Source organism: Lactuca sativa, chromosome 3 (assembly GCF_002870075.4).
Source record: "Lactuca sativa cultivar Salinas chromosome 3, Lsat_Salinas_v11, whole genome shotgun sequence".
NCBI lineage: Eukaryota > Viridiplantae > Streptophyta > Magnoliopsida > Asterales > Asteraceae > Lactuca > Lactuca sativa.
In genome coordinates this window covers 102,671,453-102,679,023 of record NC_056625.2, presented here as the reverse complement: position 1 = coordinate 102,679,023, position 7,571 = coordinate 102,671,453, and positions in this window count along the sequence as shown.

The window sequence follows — 7,571 nt, the reverse complement described above, 5'->3', positions numbered from 1 at the left end:
TTTATTTGAAAAAAAAGTGATGGTTTATTTTTCATTTTTAATAAAGTTAGCAAAAGTTTTGGTTACTTATTTTGGAACTTCTTTACCTATAGAGGTTCTCTCAAGATTTTTTAGAGCCATTGCGTCCAAGCTCTTATTAAACTTCTTACATCTTGCACTTAACCAAGTATAAAACAAAATTTTAAGTGTGTCATAAAATCCAATGAAATTTATTTTTTTCACCTCTAAATAACCAATCATTTCAAAACAATCAAATTAGCTATAGCCTAAATTTAATAACAACATCAAACCATTTTCGTCATTCTCCTTGAAACCTTACCATCTCGACCCACTTCATTAGGGCAGGAATGTCTGGAGTTGTAATGTGACCACTAAATTGACAAAATTTTACAAATAAGAAATACCCTACCTAAATAATGAATGTCCTAGTCCACCCTCAAGTGCAAGATAGAGATGTCTACGATTCATGGACATTTGTGACATTAGGTTGTGTTACTCAGGCCATGATTTTCCTGCATAGCCACAAACATAAAACACTGTCATTTTAGCTTAGTATTTCACCCTAAAACCTATGGTTAACATTTTGTTGAATAGCTCATAAACTATGATGTCAACAAATCAAAGAAAACAGATAAAGAAGAAAGGAACGGGCCAGGATAGCTGCAGTAATAGTTTTTACAGATGTTATGCGACAAGAATCTATCATAATCAAAAGCTCCATAGAATCTCATTAGCAGGAGGCGGACATGTTGGTTGCACAATATAAACATCATATGACCCTCTAACACTCTCGGGGATGTAGACATATCTCTCCATCAGCAAAAAAGAATTCTATCAATCTTTCCAACGTCCAGACCCATGTAGGATCATGTAAATTCCTATCACATACAACAAATTAAATAAACATAACATGCATATACAATAACAAATAAATTTGGTATGAATGATACCCGAAAAATTTTCCTTCAACGTACCTATAACCATGGAGTAACCAAAAAGAAAAACATAATAAAAAGTAAAAGGTATTGGATTGCACCCCAGTTCACATAATAGAGGATTGATGGTACTTGAAAAACCCCTAAGTCTGTTGTCATCTCTTTTTGTTGTTATTTCAAGTAAAGAAATTAGTCATTGTTTCTTGCTCGTTGTTGAGGATTTGTGTACTCAACCTTCCATTTTCCTTCAAATTAACCCTGAAACTCTTCTTCCAAGACACCTCAGTTAACTATGGTTATATATACATATGCGTCTAATAACTTATTTGTTGTTTGTATATCTATGACCTTCACAGATCAAAAATGTTACTAAGCACAATGATTAAAAATAAAGAAAAATGTGACCTTTTGGACGAAAACTACAAGAAAATTACCAAGCACAAGGAATAAATATGCAATTTAATTGGTATACTTTAAACCCACACTGAAATGGAATTTACATGTGATGAGTTGCTATTCCAAACATCCCAACATTCATATGACCTTCAATTTAATTATTTTTTTTTTCTACTTTACCTACATCCATTATCATAGAATGGAAATATCCAAAAGTTAAACAAATTAACTTTACCAACTATGATATTGGAAAAGGACCGGAGTAAGAAAAAAAAAGTAAATCGACATCAAAATACCCCGGCTGCTTCCACATCTGGTCAAATCAATTCAAATTCCTAATACTACAAGATATAACACATTGAACGTGATTTCATTAACCATTCTTTATTCACTGAGGCCTGCATCCCACTTACCACAATAACAATAGTTTAGCCTTCACAATCACATCACTTAAGACAACATGGGATTAGAAGCTTACTTACCTGAACAATGGATTAACTTTGACAGACATTTGGTAAGCACGTGGTCACATCACAACTCCAGGATTCTTTGTGATTGATATCATCGTATATTCAAATACGAGAACAATGGATATCATCGTAAATTGAAATGGACATTGTATTATTTTGGAATGGTTTTTGGATTTTCTGTAAAATTTGAATGACAAAATCAATTTGCTGTGAATTTATGTGTGATATCAGTGATTTTATGTTTAATTATATGATATAAGAATAATGAAAGAAAGAACGCCCCTAAATAATTTATTGTCAGCTTTAATAGAATAATTACATTACATGTATAAATCCTTACCAAAATTAAGATACATTTATCAATGACATTGTCTAAGGTGGAATTTTAATAAAATTGGAAAACACAACAAACATAATGACAAGTGGAAAATATTTAAAATCAAAATTATTACAAATTGACATTTGTCAAATTCAAGGAGAGCATGCCATGTGGCAAAAAAGTACTTTATTTATCAGGGAGGATTAAAGAATTCTATTTTGTTTCCACGTTATAAGGAATTACGTGAACTAATCTTTATAATTTTGTTTATACATCCCTCTACCCACGCTCCATGAAAGTTAAGTGAGTTCCATATTGTACTCAACTAGCCTCGACAAAATAAGTGGCTTCAAATATATTCAAGTAGAACAAAATTATAGAATGGGCATTTATGTTTTAAAGCATGTTACATAAGGAAAATCTACTATAAAGTCCCACATTTTAATATATATATATATATATATATATATATATATATATATATATATATATATATATATAGTAGGTGTGAGACCCGTATACTACACGGGTTAATTAAAATAAAGTAAAAAGCTTAAGATGTAAACTATACACATTTTTTATAGTAAAATTTGGAAATAAATATAACCGACATAATAAATAAGTAAATAATTTTATTTATAATATTGAAGAAAAAACTATTGATATAATTTAAATAATTGTTCTAAATCACAAATTTTCAAAGACTTCTTTGAATATAACCTATTGTTAAATTTACGGTCATTGTCTAAAATTAATATTTATAATTTATCTATGTTTTTAATTCTGGACAATGCAACATTAAGCTGTCTATGAATGAACACTGGTCACTGGTTGTCTGAAAAACAGTTACACCTTCGATAACAACTGTCATTGACTCTTGTTATTGTCACCACAAAAATACAACCATTGAATTTTTATTTTTATTTTTAAATGTGATATGAATCATTTTATCTAAATACGTCAAAGACATTCTTAGAATAAACATACAATTTCCTACAAAGCTTTCGAAAATTATCTTTGCTCTATAACACGATTAACCAATGCATTAACTTGCTTTTAAAAAAAATAGTACAATACAATTGCAAAATAAAAAGAAAATGTTCTATCATATTTCTTGAATTCTCATTGATATTATATACTTTATTTGAAAAAAAAGTGATGGTTTATTTTTCATTTTTAATAAAGTTAGCAAAAGTTTTGGTTACTTATTTTGGAACTTCTTTACCTATAGAGGTTCTCTCAAGATTTTTTAGAGCCATGGCGTCCAAGCTCTTATTAAACTTCTTACATCTTGCACTTAACCAAGTATAAAACAAAATTTTAAGTGTGTCATAAAATCCAATGAAATTTATTTTTTTCACCTCTAAATAACCAATCATTTCAAAACAATCAAATTAGCTATAGCCTAAATTTAATAACAACATCAAACCATTTTCGTCATTCTCCTTGAAACCTTACCATCTCGACCCACTTCATTAGGGCAGGAATGTCTGGAGTTGTAATGTGACCACTAAATTGACAAAATTTTACAAATAAGAAATACCCTACCTAAATAATGAAGGTCCTAGTCCACCCTCAAGTGCAAGATAGAGATGTCTACGATTCATGGACATTTGTGACATTAGGTTGTGTTACTCAGGCCATGATTTTCCTGCATAGCCACAAACATAAAACACTGTCATTTTAGCTTAGTATTTCACCCTAAAACCTATGGTTAACATTTTGTTGAATAGCTCATAAACTATGATGTCAACAAATCAAAGAAAACAGATAAAGAAGAAAGGAACGGGCCAGGATAGCTGCAGTAATAGTTTTTACAGATGTTATGCGACAAGAATCTATCATAATCAAAAGCTCCATAGAATCTCATTAGCAGGAGGCGGACATGTTGGTTGCACAATATAAACATCATATGACCCTCTAACACTCTCGGGGATGTAGACATATCTCTCCATCAGCAAAAAAGAATTCTATCAATCTTTCCAACGTCCAGACCCATGTAGGATCATGTAAATTCCTATCACATACAACAAATTAAATAAACATAACATGCATATACAATAACAAATAAATTTGGTATGAATGATACCCGAAAAATTTTCCTTCAATGTACCTATAACCATGGAGTAACCAAAAAGAAAAACATAATAAAAAGTAAAAGGTATTGGATTGCACCCCAGTTCACATAATAGAGGATTGATGGCACTTGAAAAACCCCTAAGTCTGTTGTCATCTCTTTTTGTTGTTATTTCAAGTAAAGAAATTAGCCATTGTTTCTTGCTCGTTGTTGAGGATTTGTGTACTCAACCTTCCATTTTCCTTCAAATTAACCCTGGAACTCTTCTTCCAAGACACCTCAGTTAACTATGGTTATATATACATATGCGTCTAATAACTTATTTGTTGTTTGTATATCTATGACCTTCACAGATCAAAAATGTTACTAAGCACAATGATTAAAAATAAAGAAAAATGTGACCTTTTGGACCAAAACTACAAGAAAATTACCAAGCACAAGGAATAAAAATGCAATTTAATTGGTATTCTTTAAACCCATAGTGAAATGGAATTTACATGTGATGAGTTGCTATTCCAAACATCCCAACATTCATATGACCTTCAATTTAATTATTTTTTTTCTACTTTACCTACATTCATTATCATAGAATGGAAATATCCAAAAGTTAAACAAATTAACTTTACCAACTATGATATTGGAAAAGGACCGGAGTAAGAAAAAAAAAGTAAATCGACATCAAAATACCCCGGCTGCTTCCACATCTGGTCAAATCAATTCAAATTCCTAATACTACAAGATATAACACATTGAACGTGATTTCATTAACCATTCTTTATTCACAGAGTCCTGCATCCCACTTACCATAATAACAATAGTTTAGCCTTCACAATCACATCACTTAAGACATCATGGGATTAGAAGCTTACTTACCTGAACGATGGATTAACTTTGACAGACATTTGGTAAGCATGTGGTCACATCACAACTCCAGGATTCTTTGTGATTGATATCATCGTATATTCAAATACGAGAACAATGGATATCATCGTAAATTGAAATGGACATTGTATTATTTTGGAATGGTTTTTGGATTTTCTGTAAAATTTGAATGACAAAATCAATTTGCTGTGAATTTATGTGTGATATCAGTGATTTTATGTTTAATTATATGATATAAGAATAATGAAAGAAAGAACGCCCCTAAAGAATTTATTGTCAGCTTTAATAGAATAATTACATTACATGTATAAATCCTTATCAAAATTAAGATACATTTATCAATGGCATTGTCTAAGGTGGAATTTTAATAAAATTGGAAAACACAACAAACATAATGACAAGTGGAAAATATATAAAATCAAAATTATTACAAATTGACATTTGTCAAATTGAAGGAGAGCATGCCATGTCGCAAAAAAGTTCTTTATTTATTAGGGAGGATATATATATATATATATATATATATATATATATATATATATATATATATATATATATAAATATATATATATAGTAGGTGTGAGCCCCATGTATTACATGGGTGTATTTAAAACAACTAAATATGTATAAACATTTGAGAAATTTGAATTTATAATAAAAATGAGAAAAATAATGAATTACTAAAATTAAAGTGTTTTTTTTTTTTTTTTTTTTTTTTTTTTTTTTTTTAATTTTAAACAAATCATTTAGATAAAATAATCAAAGGAAATTAATGAGATTTTATTTTAAAATTTTGAAATTATAAGGAAAGTTCATTAATGAAATTGACATGCATTTATTATTAAATTTAAATACCATATGGAATTTAATAAAATAGGAAAACCACAAAATTACATATGGAATAAAAAATTAATTCAAAATAACCATAAAATGACATGTAGCAAAATGAATAAGAATGTGACAAATGACAAAAAAAACCTTCTGTTATTAAAGAAGATATATATATATATATATATATATATATATATATATATATATATATATATATATATATATATATATATATATATATATATATATATATATATATATATATTCAAATAAGAAAATTTGTTAATATGAGAACAAATGAAAACAATTTTATATTAATATAATATTTTATCTTTTAAAATAATCAAACCCCACCACCGTTACATTAATTATCAAAGCCCATTTGAAGCAGCTCCACCAAGGCCGTCGGACTGCTGCCGGCCAGACGTAGACGTCTGACCACTGCCGAACTGCCGAATTTTTACGGAACAACCTTATCGCCACCGTATCTTTGTCGAACCGCATACTTCCACCTTTTAACTCCTTCCGGATCTGCAACACCACCTCTCAACGTCGAAATCCATCTTCATCAGCCTTTCATCTTGTAGAACCATCACCAAATCTTGGTACACCGGCTACTGTCATCAGATCTCGTTTCCCCTCTCTCGTGCTAACATTTTTCAGCTACAAGAGAAGAATCATTTTTCGAATTTCAACTCAAACGCTCCCCCATCAGCTTTACGAACATGCGCTAAATCACTTATCCTCATTTAGTGAAGAAAAATATGAAGTCTAACGTCAGGAAACTAACAACAATGTTAATCTGGAAGTATTTCTATTCCTTCAATTAGAAACCTACTTCCTAGATCCAGATTTGTAAAGCACAAAATGACTTCAAACCCTAAGCTATCTCGATTCAGCAGTGAAAACGTCCCACCAGAAGATCCAAACATTCACGTTTGTGAACTGCCTTCAGTTGTAAAGGAATCATCGTGAATCGTCTCTGATTTCAAGAATAAAAAGGCACCAAATTGCAAATGCATCAACAAGAACGTCACCTCAAAATCCATTTGTTAAGGTACATGTTGATTATTGTGTTGTGTTTAGAAACTATATCTGAAAAAAAGGTTTCATTTTGGATATATTTGATAGGTTATAATATAAAATTATCAATGTCGATGATGTTTCCTCGAGGTAGGCGTTTCATGGCTACTTTTCATTGGTCATTTCCTTAATGCCCGTTTTTTTCAGTGTTCATATATTTTTTTTATTAAAGATCTTTTTTTAATGTCTATAAGGAAGACATACATACATTACACTTCACGTCTGTTTTCTTTAGATTTATGTAATTTTTTATTAGTTTTTTCTTTATAAAAAGGAGCTCTATTTAGCAAATGTCGACATATTCATTTAATTTAGATGCATGGTGATTTCCAATAGCCTTCTAAAATTTGATTTCATGCATTCTTAAAGCTTTAGATGTTAATTTGGACACCCAAGGTTTTGAAAACGTCATAAAATTACATTTTACACACTTTTGAAATCTAAAGTTCCAACTATTTAATGATATTCATAAAGCAAGCAAACTTCTACAGATAGCTTAACATTTGAACAAAGTAAACCACGATAAAAATTTTGTTTTTCAATTAAAGCAAATCATTATTTCTACCAAAACCCAAGTT